This window comes from Megascapheus bottae, chromosome 7 (assembly GCF_031878675.1).
Source record: "Megascapheus bottae isolate mThoBot1 chromosome 7, mThoBot2.hap1, whole genome shotgun sequence".
In the NCBI taxonomy this organism is placed as follows: Eukaryota; Metazoa; Chordata; class Mammalia; order Rodentia; family Geomyidae; genus Megascapheus; species Megascapheus bottae.
The window spans coordinates 32,587,707-32,601,678 of record NC_143515.1 but is presented as its reverse complement, the minus strand read 5'-3'; the positions used below and the strand labels follow the sequence as shown (position 1 = coordinate 32,601,678).

Genomic DNA, 13,972 nt, shown 5'->3' with positions numbered 1-13,972 from the left:
CCTCCTTCACAGATTTTCAGCAATCCAATATTTCTACTATGAACCACATCAAAGATTCAGACACCATCAATGAGATTCTGCTGCAGGAAAACTCTGTGGTCACCAAGTATTCCACTGATCAAGTGTCCAAGAACAAGCACGACGCCTTGGAACGTGTGGATGGAACTTCCGAGGCCAAAGGCCAGCAGCTGCAGCCACAGGGCCTGCTGAAGGAAGAGGATACTGAGTGTAGCAACCCAGCCAGTGACAAGGCTTCCCTGAAACAGCCCAGCCTCATAAGCCTGCATCCAGCAGGGTGAGCAAAACAAAGAGCCATGGGCAGAATGAGCCCAAAAGCATCAGGGGAAAGAATCCCAAGAAATGTGAAGAAACCAAGCAGTCAGGGAAAAAACTGAAAACAGAAGAGAAGGCAAGCATTCCCAAGATGAAGCACAAGAGAAGCCACCCTGAGCTTAGCCAAGAGACCTTCAAAAGATCTCGAACCAACCTAGGCGTGCAGATGTGGGAGTCAGTGCAGGTTTTTCATGCCCTAGGAAAGAAGAATGAGAAGAAAACTGCAAGCGGCACACAAGATTCCGCTATGAAATCATGGCTGGATATTCCACATGAGGGTAAAGGCCCTAGAAACATTCAAGTCAGGAAGAGGGATAGGAGTGAAAGCCAGTGTCCATCCCCATCCCAGGATGAGCTGCCTCCCCCTGGCAAGGTCAAGTTGGTTCCTTTGCCTTTTCTAACCCCAGAGAAGCCACAGGCTCGACCTGTTCCTCACAGGCCATAGTCTCTGGTCTCCAGGAGGCCCACTGTACCATACCCTGCACGGCCTCATCCTACCACGGCTCAACCTACCGCAGTCAGCCTGTCTCAACCAGCTTCTGCCAACACGTGTCTCAGAGGTTCCACCAAAGCATCTCAGCCAAGTGTAACCAATACATACACACAGGGATCGGCCAATGCTCCCCAGCCTAGTGTATCTCAGTCTGCTGTTGCTAGGCCTGAACCCCACTCAACCTCATCCAGCGCTTCTGTCCAGCACAAGCCTGTTTCCACTGCTGGGAACGAGTTCCGTTCACCGCCTAAGCCTCATAACCAGTACCTACTCCAAGATTTCAGCCGCCAACCAATTCCATGGAGGAAACCCGATATTCCTGGCCCTGTAGTATCAAATCCCATCACCAAGGAGCAAAGGCCAGAGCGTGAAGCCATGAAAAGGCGGGCCCAGCAAGAGCGTGAGAATGCTGCCCAATACACTGCTTTGGGGAAACTGCAGTTTTTTGTTCAGAGGCAAAGAGATATGGAAGTGTCTCGCTACTATGGCTACACAGTGTAAGAGTTGCTGCAATTGTGGGTACCACCTTGAGTACCACATGTTTTCCCATATATATATATATATAAATATATATGTATATATATATACAAAGATAAATATGAACATTTATGTAGGCAAATAGTATATTGATATAAATGCATAGATGTTGGTGGAATAATATTACTACAATATACCCAAAACTTAATAAACCTGGACGATTAAATGTAATGAAATTTAATATATGACTAATAAAGAACCCATTTGTGTATTATGATATTGCAAAGTTTGGCTTCATTTTCGATAGAGTTTGGACTCAAAAGTTGAACTTGAAAGAAGAAATTGGATTGAGGGTGGAGAAAAGTTGCACTTGAATTGTGCATGGGAGGATTAAAGACATCAGAACCAACAGAGTCCAAGAGTAGGAAGGAAAAAAGGAAAGGCCACTTTGTCTTTTAGAAGAATCATGGGGCAGTGTCATAAGACTTAATTTCTAAGGTTGGGTTCTAAATACTACATAGAAAATATTTTTCAGCCAGGAGTTTGGCCTAGTGGTTAAAGTGCTTGCCTATTATGCATGAAAGCCCAGGTTCGATTCCTCGGTACCACATACATAAAAAAAAACCGGAAGTGGTGGTGAGGCTCAAGTGGTGGAGCTCTAGCCTTGAGAAAGACCAAGGACAGTGCTCAGCCCCTGAGCTCAAGCCTAGGACTGGCAAAAAAAAAAAGAAAATATTTTTCAAAAATGAGTGAAAACAGCACCTGGACCATGACCAAGTGGTAGAGTGCTTGCCTAGCATGCATGAAGTCCTGGGTTCAATTCCTTGTTACCACATACACTGAAAAAGCCAGAAATCACCCAGTGGCTCAACTGTTAGAATGCTAGCCTTGAACAAAAGAAGCCCAAGGGCAGTGTTCAGGTGCTGAGATCAAGCTCTAGGAGTGGCAAGAAAAAGTATAGTAAAAGGCTGTAGGGTACCATGAAAAATGTTGAGCTTTAGGGGGCAGCTCATGCAGGGGACCCAACCACTTTGAAGCCAGGTGGTCATGGCCCTTCCTTGTAATCCTAGCCAATCAAGAGACTGAGAGATGAATACTGAGATTCTAAGGCAGCAATGGCAGCCAAAAGGTCACACACTCATTTTAATTTGAGCAGCATAGAGTGGAAAGGGAAGTTTACAGTAGCACTGAGTGAAAAAGATAAGTGAAACACACCGGCCCTCAATTCTACCCCCAGTATTGGCACACACACACACACACACACACACACACACACACACACACACACACACGATGCAGTTATCTAAGATGAGAAGAAGAAAAGGCAAATGCATCATATGAGAGAAATCTACCACATTAGAGCCAAGAGCTCATGGTTATCCTGGGGACAAAGGCTATCCTGGGGCCTAGCCAGTGAAGCAAAGTAGCATAAAGTCCACCCTGAGAATGGCCTCATCATTTAGGATCATTTATTTATTTATTCAGTACCCATTTAATTATTCAGGGCAGCAAGATGTGCTATAATACTTCAATTAATCACTAAACACACAGGGCTAGTATCACTGGTCCACTTGATTTGTGAGGTTCAGCTGTGGGTTGGGATCAAATTGAATTCAAAGGTCGAGGCCTCCAATGGAGGCCTGAGTCTCTGCATTCCTCAGAGAATGCAAGTGCACCCAGATTTCCACCCTAAATTTCCCAACTGAGGATCTGGAGTTAATGGGTGGACAAGATCAAATATGTGAAGTGGACTAAACACTAAATGTGTCCTGTACTGCTCTTTCTTGCCTTGCTGCTTCCCACACCACTCGCCGCAAAGGACCAGCAGAAGCAAAATCTGCTCCTAGTGTCTATTCCAGGAGAACCCCAGGGAGACAGGCATTTGCACAGGCACAGCAGTGAGTCACTGCAGTCAAGCTGCAGGGCCCTGTGTTCCACTTCCGAGGCCACAAGAGGCACAGCTGGATGGGGAGTGGGCGATGGCGACTGAGAGGACAGGAAAGGAGAACCGAGTAGAAGGACACAGGGTGGAGGATCATTGTAGGAAGTTTACTAAATTGTGCTGAAAACCGTTTCTTGAGCCCTTGGCTCATGCCTGTATTCCTAGCTAGCGCAGAGGCTGGGGACTGAGGATTGCTCTTCAAAGACAGCCTATGCAGGAATGATCATTCCTGTGACATAATTTTGTGTGACACTTATTTCTAATTTACCATCAAAAAGCCAAAAGAAGAGCTCTGGCTGATATGGTTGAGACCTGGCTTTAAGCCAAAAAAGCTCAGAGGGAGTGCTCAGACTCTGAGTTCAAACCACAGGACCCACACAATAAAACAAAAAACTTTCCTGAAATATAATTCATCACACCATTTAGACGTACACTAGTCAGAGGCACAATAGTACATTTTCAGAATGAAACCAAATGTAGTCTATATTGCATTGTTTTTTACTCATACTTGAGGCCAATGCACAGTCACTTGATCCATATCTACTTCTACCACTATCCTCGGGTCTCAGCTTCCTGAGGATTATTAGAATGGTTCACCAGTACCTCCCTACTTTTACACACCTGAATGTGTATCATTTTTCCTATTAGTCATTTCCACAAAGATGTTACAACTGAATAAATTGATTTTAAAACGTTGAATTTTGGAGAAGATGGCAGATGGATAACTGACCCAACTAAGTCCCCTGAGGAAGCAGAACTTGAGCGTCCCATCAAGCTTTTCACATCTAGACAGTCACTCCAACGTAGCTATTGTTTATACAGAGATTTATACCAAAGAAGAAAATTATAAACTGCTTGCATAAGAAGACAGAATTCGGTATCCACATACAGTGATTGTGCCAGCAGTCACAACAGCAGTGGCTGCAGTGGTGGTTGTGTCTGAGCCCTGGAGCTATCCACGTACCTCTAGGAGGAACGTAAACACCAGCGAGGGAGCCCACAGGCCACCTGGCTACACTGGGGCAGACACAACTCATCATATAATGGACCGGAAGCTGTTCTTAGGAGAGGATCACAAGGGCTCAATAGCTACGTACGTATGATCATAGAACGTTCTCTAGGATCAAAACGAACTCTAAGAAATGGAATAAAGAGGTTTTTTTATTGAACTGTTTGCAATTCTTTCTTTTTTTCTTTCTTTTTTCTCCTTGGTATATTTTCTTTTGTCACTATATTTAAATGTATGTACCCTTTGTCTTATATCTACATTCATTTCATTCGGGGAGGAAAAGGGAAAGCAGTAGGACAAAGGCTAAACCAATTCAGCAGTGAGACTCACTAGGCACTGTTGGAAATGAACTATCTAACCTGGCAGGGGCAGGGAAGGGGAAAGGGGAAAAACTGGGAGATAATGAGGGAGCAGATGATCCTGTTTAAAAGGCAATGTACTCATTAACTGGTTTATCTGACTGTAACCCCTCTGTAAATCACCCTAACATTAAAAATTTTTAAATTTCAAAAAAATGAGATGAAAAGAGGGCCAGGAGTTTGGCCTAGTGGTAAAGTGCTTCCCTAGCATGCACAACGACCCAGGTTCGATTCCTCGGTACCACATACATGAAAAAAGCTGGAGGTGGTGCTGAGGCTCAAGTGGTAGAGCTCAAGCCTAGGATCGGCAAAGAAAAAAAAAAGAGATGAAAAAAATGAACAAATGAATATATAACGGCACAAAAAACTGATTAGTACCTTTGACATTTCAAGGCGGCAATGTTACAACAAACATTGACAATTATGAAAAACTTCCCTGATTATAAAATTTCAATAAACATGAAAGTGAAAAGAAATCCCTAATATCATATAGGTTTGCAACTTACAATTCAGCACATTTATACTTCACATTAAATTATTAACAAATCTTTCCCGCCAACCAAATGAAAAGATTTCTGTTTCTAACTCTTGCAAGTCAGGAAGCTGAGATCAGAGGATTGGGTTTGGAAATCAGCTTGGGCATGAAAGCCCCTTGGGCTCTTATCTCTAGTTAATCACAAATGAGAGTTGCAGTTTCAGTAGAGGTCTGATCATGAACAAAAATGCTCATGGACCAGGTCTGGAGTTTGCCCTAGCAGTAGAGTGCTTCCCTAGCAAGCACAAAGACCCGGGCTTGATTCCTTGGTACCACATACATAGAAAACGGGAGAAGTGGTGCTGTGGCTCAAGTGCTAGAGCTTCAGCCTTGAGAAAGCCCAAAGACAGTGCTAAGGCCCTGAGCTCAGTCTACAGGACTGGCTCATAAATAAATAAATAAATACCATCACTCATGGATCCCCCATCCTTTTAACCAGCATTGGTGGAATGTCTCACATGACCAGGTATTGTAACTCTAGTATCTGAGAGAGTAGATTTCATCAATACAGCACAGCCTTAGTTGGATCATACCCAATGGGAATTTGCTACTTCATTTTTGAGGTTTTTTTTTTTTTTTTTTTGGTCAAGGTGTTTGAACTCAGGCCTTGGGCATTGTCCCTGAGCCACAGTGCCATTCCAGTTTTCTGGTGTTGAATTGGAGATAAGAGTCTCCTCGACTCTGGTACCCAGGCTTCTTTGAAACTGTGATCCTCTGATCTCAGCCTCTTCAGTAGCTAGGATTACAGACATGAGCCACCAGCACCTGGCAGTTTTGCTACTTTCAAGAGAAAAATGTGGAATGCTGGTCTGTGATGTCACACATGAACATCCCAAATGAGCATCCTATGACTCCATCTTCTTAAAATAGACAATCACTAACCCATTGGTTTGATCTCTGGGGCTCTTGATGGGAAATGGATGGTTGATACTGCCTTTGTACAACTATTTAAAGATAATAAAAATATACACAAGAATGAAAACAAAGATTGTTTCTATAATAAATGTGTCTTGTGTATATGCCTCTGCAGTAGCTGTGGACTCTGCTAAAAATCTGGTCAGATGGCCACCTCATATACTGTCTACCTAATACAAACAACACACACAGACTTGGGGAATATCACAGAAGCTGGGCTCGAGGGGTAGGCTCGTGAGGTCAAGCCTCATGAGGTTGAGCCAGTTATTACCATGGACAGTACTGATTTACCTAGGCAGGAGTAAAGTCATCTTGACATAGAAATAATCATCACAATTGTAGAAAGGTAACGCTAGTTGGTTTTCTGTGCAATGTTTCTCAGCAACTATAAGTACACAAACCAATAGATTAGTATGTAGAGTCTGTAATAGGAACCTTGTTCCAGAATATGCTTGATAGTTTCATGTCAATAAAACCAACTAGAATGATATTCTTTTTATCTTGACTCCATATTCATTCCTTTTCTTCTGACACAAATTGTGGGGACTGGTCTGGCTATCACTGGAACAATCTTTTGTCTTCTGTCTTCCAGGAAATTCTCCCCTAAGTCAATCCTGTCAAAAGAAAAGATAAGAGTTGTAGAAACTCAGGAACAGAACAAGATAAGCAGCATATGTCTACATAGAATTAAAATTGGGAAGTCCAGGGATTATCTCCAGGGTTTAAGCACAAGAGATAGCTGAATTGTGCACCACATCACTCTGACTCTCACATTGCTTCCTGTGGTAGCTATAGAGTTCCTTGATTTCCATACACCAAATAGAGATTAATCTGGTGTGCTGATGTTAAATATGGTATTAGCTATGAGTTACATATCAGTTTTATACAATTTGCCTACTTGAAGTATGAAACTGAGCCGAAAGGAAGAAAAGAATCTTCGAAACTTTGTATACTTTAGATTGTCAAGTCCTCCAATGTCTCTTCTAACAAGCTTCATCAGCCACAGAATCATTCAAAGACTTCATACCTCAAAATAATTGGAAGCATTATTACAAGGGATGAGGAAATTTATCTTTGGAGGCCTACCTATGTGTTTGTCTTCTCACAGGCTCTTGGTATGTATATGTAGAGTGAGTACAGTGCTAAGCTGCAAGGATCTAAACATGTCTTAGAGCTTACCACAAAGGAAAATGATTCTGTCCTTACATTTCTTACCCTGAGCCAGCTCTTGCTCATGGAAATCATCAGAAACTCAGCCTCACTCAGTTTATCACAGCCCAAGGGAAGTTACTGAGGAGCCACAACTGAAGTCACAAGACAAACATTAACTGGGGGATGGGGAGCTAAGACAAAGCAGTGAGAGCTGGTTGGCTGACTACAAAATTTGATCCTGACCCTTGTTTGCGCAGTATGACTCACAACAGTGCCTTTTCCAGAGCTTTTGTTTCAACAAAATCCAACTTTGTTCAATGTGTTTCAAAATAAATAATTGCCATGGAAAGAACATGCAATTAATTGGCGGTGGTGCTGTGGATCAAGTTGTGGAAGCGAGTATTGAGCAGGTAACACAAGGAACAGGGAAAGGAGCTGAGTGAGTTCCAGCCTTGGCACTATTTCCTCTCTATATTAAATAGGCTTTACTAGGAGCCTAGGTCTTGGAACAGTAGTTCTAGCTACACAAGAAGCTAAAATCTGAGGATCAGAGTTCCAAGACAGTCTGTCAGAAATTCCAAGACAATGTTATAAAAATTAACCACCATAAAAAAGCTGGAGAAAAGCCAGGCATGATGGCTCACACATGTAATCCTAGCTAAATGGGAGGCCGAGATCTGAGCAAGGTTCAAAGCCAGGTGGGCAAAAAAGGACCAGAGACTCTGATTTCAATTAACCTCTAGAAAATGGGAATGGTTTGGCTCAAGGGTAGGGTGGTAGCCTTGACCTGAAGAGCTCAGGAACAACACCCAGGCCTAGGGATAGGCTGTTAGCCTTGAGATAAAGAGCTCAGGGACAGGGCCCAGGCCCACTTCAAGCCCCATGACCTACCAAAAAAAAAAGTTTGAAATGAAGCCTGGCACAGTGGCTCATGATTGGAATCCTAGTTACTCAGGAGGCTGAGATCTGAGGATTGAGGTTCAAAGCCAGCACAGGCACTAAAGACCATGAGACTCTTATCTCCAATTAAACATCAGAAAACTGGACATGATACCGTGGTTCCAGGGGTAGGGTGGTGGCCTTGAGTTCAAGAGCTCAGGGACACCATCCAGGCCCAGAGATCAAGCCCCACAACCGAAAAAAAAGAAAAAAAAAGAAAAAGAAAAAGCTGGAAATGTACCTGTGCTTCCAGTGGTAGACCACTAAAGTTAAGCAAAAATGCTCAGTGATATTGCCACTCTTTGAGTCTAAGCCTTACTATACAAGCATATACACAATCAAATAAAAAGCAGTACGTCTCAACTATATTGGATTACTAAGGTGAAATAAGAAAATACAGTAGATAAAGCAGAATTTTTTTAATTTTTTTTATTGTAATTAGAAAAAGGGTTACATGATATTTGCCAGATAGAAGGTGCATTAATTCACATACATTGATACCCTTTCACATGTCTTGGTACCCGTATCCCTCCCCCCCCACACCCCCCACCCGTCTTGGTTTTCCCCCCTTCCCTATCAAATTTCAAATATCCAAATACAAATAAATTCAATAAATCAGATAACAAGGTGAGATACTATACCAATATGAGATAACCAAGGGACAGCAAAGGAGATGAGAGACAACATAGTACATTAAGGACAACAATCATTCATTATATGGCTTTTGTTTCACTATCCTGGAAGTCCTTTCAATTAGCTTCACATTATATGTTCGTATGTATCAAGATTTTGCTCTATTGCAAATCTCTGCTAGTAGAGCCCAAGGTTTCTACTGATTATGACGAATGAGGGAAACCATTGAGCCTAAGTTCCTTTGAGTCTGGCTTACTTCACTTAATATGATTTTTTCTAAGTCTTTCCATTTCCTAACAAATGGGTTGATGTCATTTTTTCTGACAGCAAGATAGAATTCCATTGTGTACAAATACCACAACTTGTTGATCCACTCATCAACTGAGGGACATCTAGGTTGGTTCCATATCTTTGCTATGGTGAATAGTGCTGCAATGAACATGGTTTTGCTAGTGGGTTTAGTATGTCCTTGTTTCTGGGTGGTTGGGTAAATGCCCAGTAGTGGAATTGCTGAGTCATAGGGGAGTTGTATGTTTAGCCTTTTGAGGCACTGCCACACTGCTTTCCATAGTGGTTGAACGAGTTTGCACTCCCACCAACAGTGTAGTAGTGATCCCTCCTGGCCACATCCCCTCCAGCATCTGTTGTCATTCGTTTTCCTGATCCTGGCCATTCTAGCTGGAGTCAGGTGGAATCTTAGAGTTGTTTTGATTTGCATTTCTTTTATGACCAGAGATGTTGAGCATTTCTTCATGTGTCTATAGGCCATTTTTGTTTCTTCTTCAGAGAAGACTCTCTTTAAGGCTTTGGCCCATTTTTTAATGGGATGGTTGTTACTTTGGAGGTTAGTTTTGGAGTGATTCAATTTTTTGAGTTGTTGATATATTTTAGATATGAGGCCTTTGTCCGTTGTTTGGTCGGTGAAGATCTTCTCCCACTGTGTAGGCTTCCTGATTAGTTTACTAGCTATGTCCTTTGCCCTACAAAAGCTCTGCAGTTTAATGCAGTCCCACTTATCCAGACTTTCTCTGATTTGTTGTGTTTCTTGGTCCTTATTAAGAAAGTTTCGACCTGTGCCAAGGAGGCCTAGTGTATCTCCTATTCCTTCCTGTAGAGTTTTCATTGTGTCAGCTTTTACCTCCAGGTCTTTGATCAACTTTGGAGTTAATTCTAGTGCAAGGTGACAAAGAAGGATCCAGCTTTAGTTTTCTGCAGGTGCTTAACCAGTTATGCCAGCACAACTTGTTGAAGAGGCTGTCTTTCTTCCATTCTATTTTTTTGGCTCCCTTGTCAAAGATTAGGTGGCCATAGGTCTGTGGTTTAATATCTGGGTCCTCAGTTCTATTCCATTGGTCTTTAGGCCTGTTCCTGTGCCAGTACCAAGCTGTTTTGAGAATTATAACTCTGTAATAGAGTCTAAAGTTTGGAATTGAAATTCCTCCAGCGCTGTTCTTTCTTAAAGCAGAATTTATGAAAGCATTAAAAGTCTCAGAACATACTATTCAATCGCTTAAATGAGATATTTTACATAAACACAAAAAGAAAAACTATTCATATTTATCTTCCAAAATATTTCCCCTCTTCTATATACCCTCTGTGCAACATCTTTAAGAGAAAAATTATATGTATTCCTTCTACTTATATAAATGCCTGAGTAGTTTCTGAACAAAGAGTACTAAATTGTATGATCCTTTCATACGAAATGAGGTTAAATTGTGTTGACTTATTTCAGGAGAAAAAAAAACCCTGATCACATGAACCTCTTTTTTTCCATATGCACATCTTTCCTGTGCTCTATTATTGTGTAGTTTCTCTGTTTGCCTCACTTTGCATATAGACAAGGGCCTCAGAATCCCATAGTAGTTCTCAATGAGGAGAAGGAAGCTTCAGGAACTGACACCCTTGTTTCACTTACAGGAGAGATAAAACAGCCTCCCTCCATGCTTCTGATATATGAAAGAACCAGACACTGGGTACATGAATGGCCAAAGGAGCCAGGGATACAAATTTGAGCCAAAGAATTGTGTTTAAAGTGAGAAACATTTATCGGCACATTGTACAAATGAGAGAATCCAGGTCTTCAGTTAGATAGTAAAAGACAAATAATTACACTTGGTCATGGTTAATTAAACAGTACTCTAAACATTCTCACAGTGAGAACAAAAGAGGATATTCTTAGGAGAGGATCACAATGGCTCGATAATGATATCCAGCTGATTATGTAAAATTATGCTTATCATAATGAACTGCAAAAATGGAAGCAAGAGGGTTTTTAGAACTACCAGAAGGAGGTTTTGTTTTTTAATTGACAATTTGTCCTGTATTTTGTTGTTGTTCTTTTTTGTTTCTTTTTGTTTTCTGTTGGTCCTGCTTTCCTTGAGCTTTACAGCTCAAGGCTACCACCCCACCTCTGGAGCCAGAGCACCACTTCCAGTTTTAGAGTGGTTAACTGGAGATAACAGTCTCCTGGGTTTTCATGTGTGGCCATTAGGTGTAACGGCAAGGCAATGGTCTAAACACAGTCCTCACCATACACCGGGACCACAGGACAATGGAGAGGGCCATTGGAAAACTGACTGCCCCTCTGGGCTTAGATTACAGCAAGTAAGGAGGAAGGAAGGAAAAAAATGAGAAAAGGAGGAAAGGAAGCAAAGAAGGAATGGAGGGAGGGAGCCAGGGAGGCAGGGAGGACAAAAAGAAGGAAATAATCTAGTGCATGTGTTTGGATGTTGTTATAAAGTTGGGCTGCCTGTAGGACTTGGATTCTACACTGAAATGGAAGTGGAAATGCCTAGAGAGATTAACTTACAGGGTATGAAACCTTCTGTGCTCATTTGCAAAGGTAACTGGGCCATGTTGTTTATCCAAATAATCCTGTCCATTCTGTTTGAACTCAATCTCTTGGTGAGACTCAGTCAAATTTGGATGGGGGTGGATCAGAAATGCCATCAAAAGCTGATCTCTGGTGGGTAGCCCGCCTGTCTTGAGGGTGGGATCAGCTTCTCAAAAGGCCAAATGCTGATATCTCTTTGGTAGCCCGCCTGTCTTGAGAGTGGAATCAGATAATCAAAAGGCCAAATGCTGATCTCTGGTTGGTAGCCCACCCGTCTTGAGGGTGGGATCAGATAATCGAAAGGCCAAAGGGGACAGGGAAATGCAGAGTCCTGGAGCCTACAGTCAGTCACTCAGAAGCCCTGCACTCTGGAAATCTTCTGGCCCTCTTCTGATCCTGTTCTGATCCCTCAAGATGAGCCTGGCATCCATGCCCGTGAGCGTGAGATCCACAGCCTCGCTTCAGCACCTTGTCCTGCAAGGCCAACTGAGGAACCGCTTCTTGGACTTCTTACTGCCCGATGACGTGCCAGGTCAGCTCTACCCCTCACTCTTTATGGAGGTATGTTCTAGGGGACACACAGAGGTGCTGAAGGCAGTCGTGCAGGCCTGGCCCTTCCCCTGCCTACCTCTAGGGGACCTGGAGGAAACTCCAGAGCTAGAAGCCTTCCAAGCTGTCCTGGAGGGGCTGGATCTGTTGCTTGCCGACCACAAGCGCCCCAATCGGTGGAAACTGCAAGTTCTTGATCTGAGGAAGGAGCACCCAAACATCTGGGTCAAGGGGCCAGGCACCCCCATGGCTCAGATCTCTTACCCTGACTCCTGCTCTTCAAGGATGAGTGAAGAGCAGCAGCCCTTGAGGATCGCCGTGGAGCACGTCATCATCAAACATGGTGCCAACGACCCTTTGGAAGCACACCTGCTCCAGTGGGTCACCAAGAGGAAAGGCCGAGTCCACTTGTGCTCCAGGAAGCTGCAGATTCACTCAGGCTCTATCTACAGAATCCAGAAGGCTCTGCTGGCAGTGGGGCTTGATTGCATCCAGGAGCTGAACGTGGATACGTTCTGGCCTCGAGAAACCATGAAGGCATTTGCTCCTTACCTGAGCCGGGTGAAGAACCTCCACGTGCTCAGCTTCTCCAAGATGAGTGTCAATTTCTACACTCGCAGGCACACGGATGCCTGGTATTCCTCCAAATACGCAGTCCACCTGGGGCAGCTGCAGCATCTGCAGGAGCTTCGTGTGCACCACGTCTTCTTCCTTTACGGAAGGCTGCCTGCCATCCTCAGGAGCCAGCCACCTTTGCAGATCCTGTCTCTGAGTTTTTGTCCACTGAAAGAAGCCGATGTGGAGTTTCTGTCTCGGTGTCCCTGCACCAGGTAACTCAGGCACCTGCGTCTGAGGAGTATGTTCATGGACTGCTTCGGGCCCCAGACCTTGCGATCACTGCTGCAGCATGTGGCCGGCACCCGGGAGACCCTTGCCCTGGAGGACTGTTCCATCACTGATGCCCAGCTCTTGCCCATGCTACCTGCCTTGAGCGAGTGCTCCAAGCTCACCTCCTTCAGCTTCTATGGAAACCACATCTCCATTGCTGCCCTTCTTAGTCTGCTGAGCCTCACGGCTAGGCTGGGCCATTTAAGCCAAGGCCTCTATCCTGCACCTCTAGAGAGCTACCAGCGTCCAGATCGGTGTCTGGTGAACACTGACCCTCAGAAGTTTGCCCAGGTTAAGGATCTGTTGCTGTCAACACTGACAACCCTACAGCCAAGCCAGAAAATCCAGATCTGCACTTACTTCTGTCTTTGCACAAAGATGTGCAAACTGATTAGCTGGGAGCCCCAGGGCGACTGGTTAGTCACAGAGGAGCTTCTTCCTGGCTTTTCTGCTCTGCCATGTTAGCCATGCCTTGTCTCTCCCGGGCTCCCTTCTGAGCACTCCCATATGAAAGCCAGGGGCCCAATCAACAAAGTTCCAGTGTTGGTGTATGACACAGTGTTTGCTCCTGACCTTTCCAGTGGAATAATAGCTCTGGAGCCTAGGGAGTTACTGAGTGCGTTTGGGGTTCTTTCCTCCTGTGCACACACCATCAGGAAACTGAACTGAGTTGAGCATGGACAGAACTGGTTCACCATCTTAGTTTTCTAAATGTAACCAATCGCCAAGTTGTGTGCAAATCCCTTACTATCTGTAATTTGTGGTATCGCAAATTAAGGCAATGGAAATGAAAGAAAAAAAGTCTCCTGCTCTTTAGTGCCCGGGCTGGCTTTGAACCTCAATGCTCAGATCTCAGCCTCCTGAGTAGCTAGCATTACAGGTATGTATCACCGGGCCCGGCTTCCTTTTTTCCTT

The 13,972-nt window shown here is 43.8% G+C and overlaps 1 long non-coding RNA gene across 1 annotated transcript in view; it reads right to left on the bottom strand.

The window, feature by feature from the left end:
• Positions 1-6,572: 6,572 nt before the first annotated feature.
• Positions 6,573-13,972, bottom strand: part of LOC150060537 (uncharacterized) — a 491,819-nt gene continuing 484,419 nt past the window's right edge. Inside the window, exon 3 of the long non-coding RNA XR_016536236.1 lies at positions 6,573-6,677. This is a non-coding gene — a long non-coding RNA (uncharacterized LOC150060537). The remainder of the gene's footprint in view (positions 6,678-13,972) is intronic.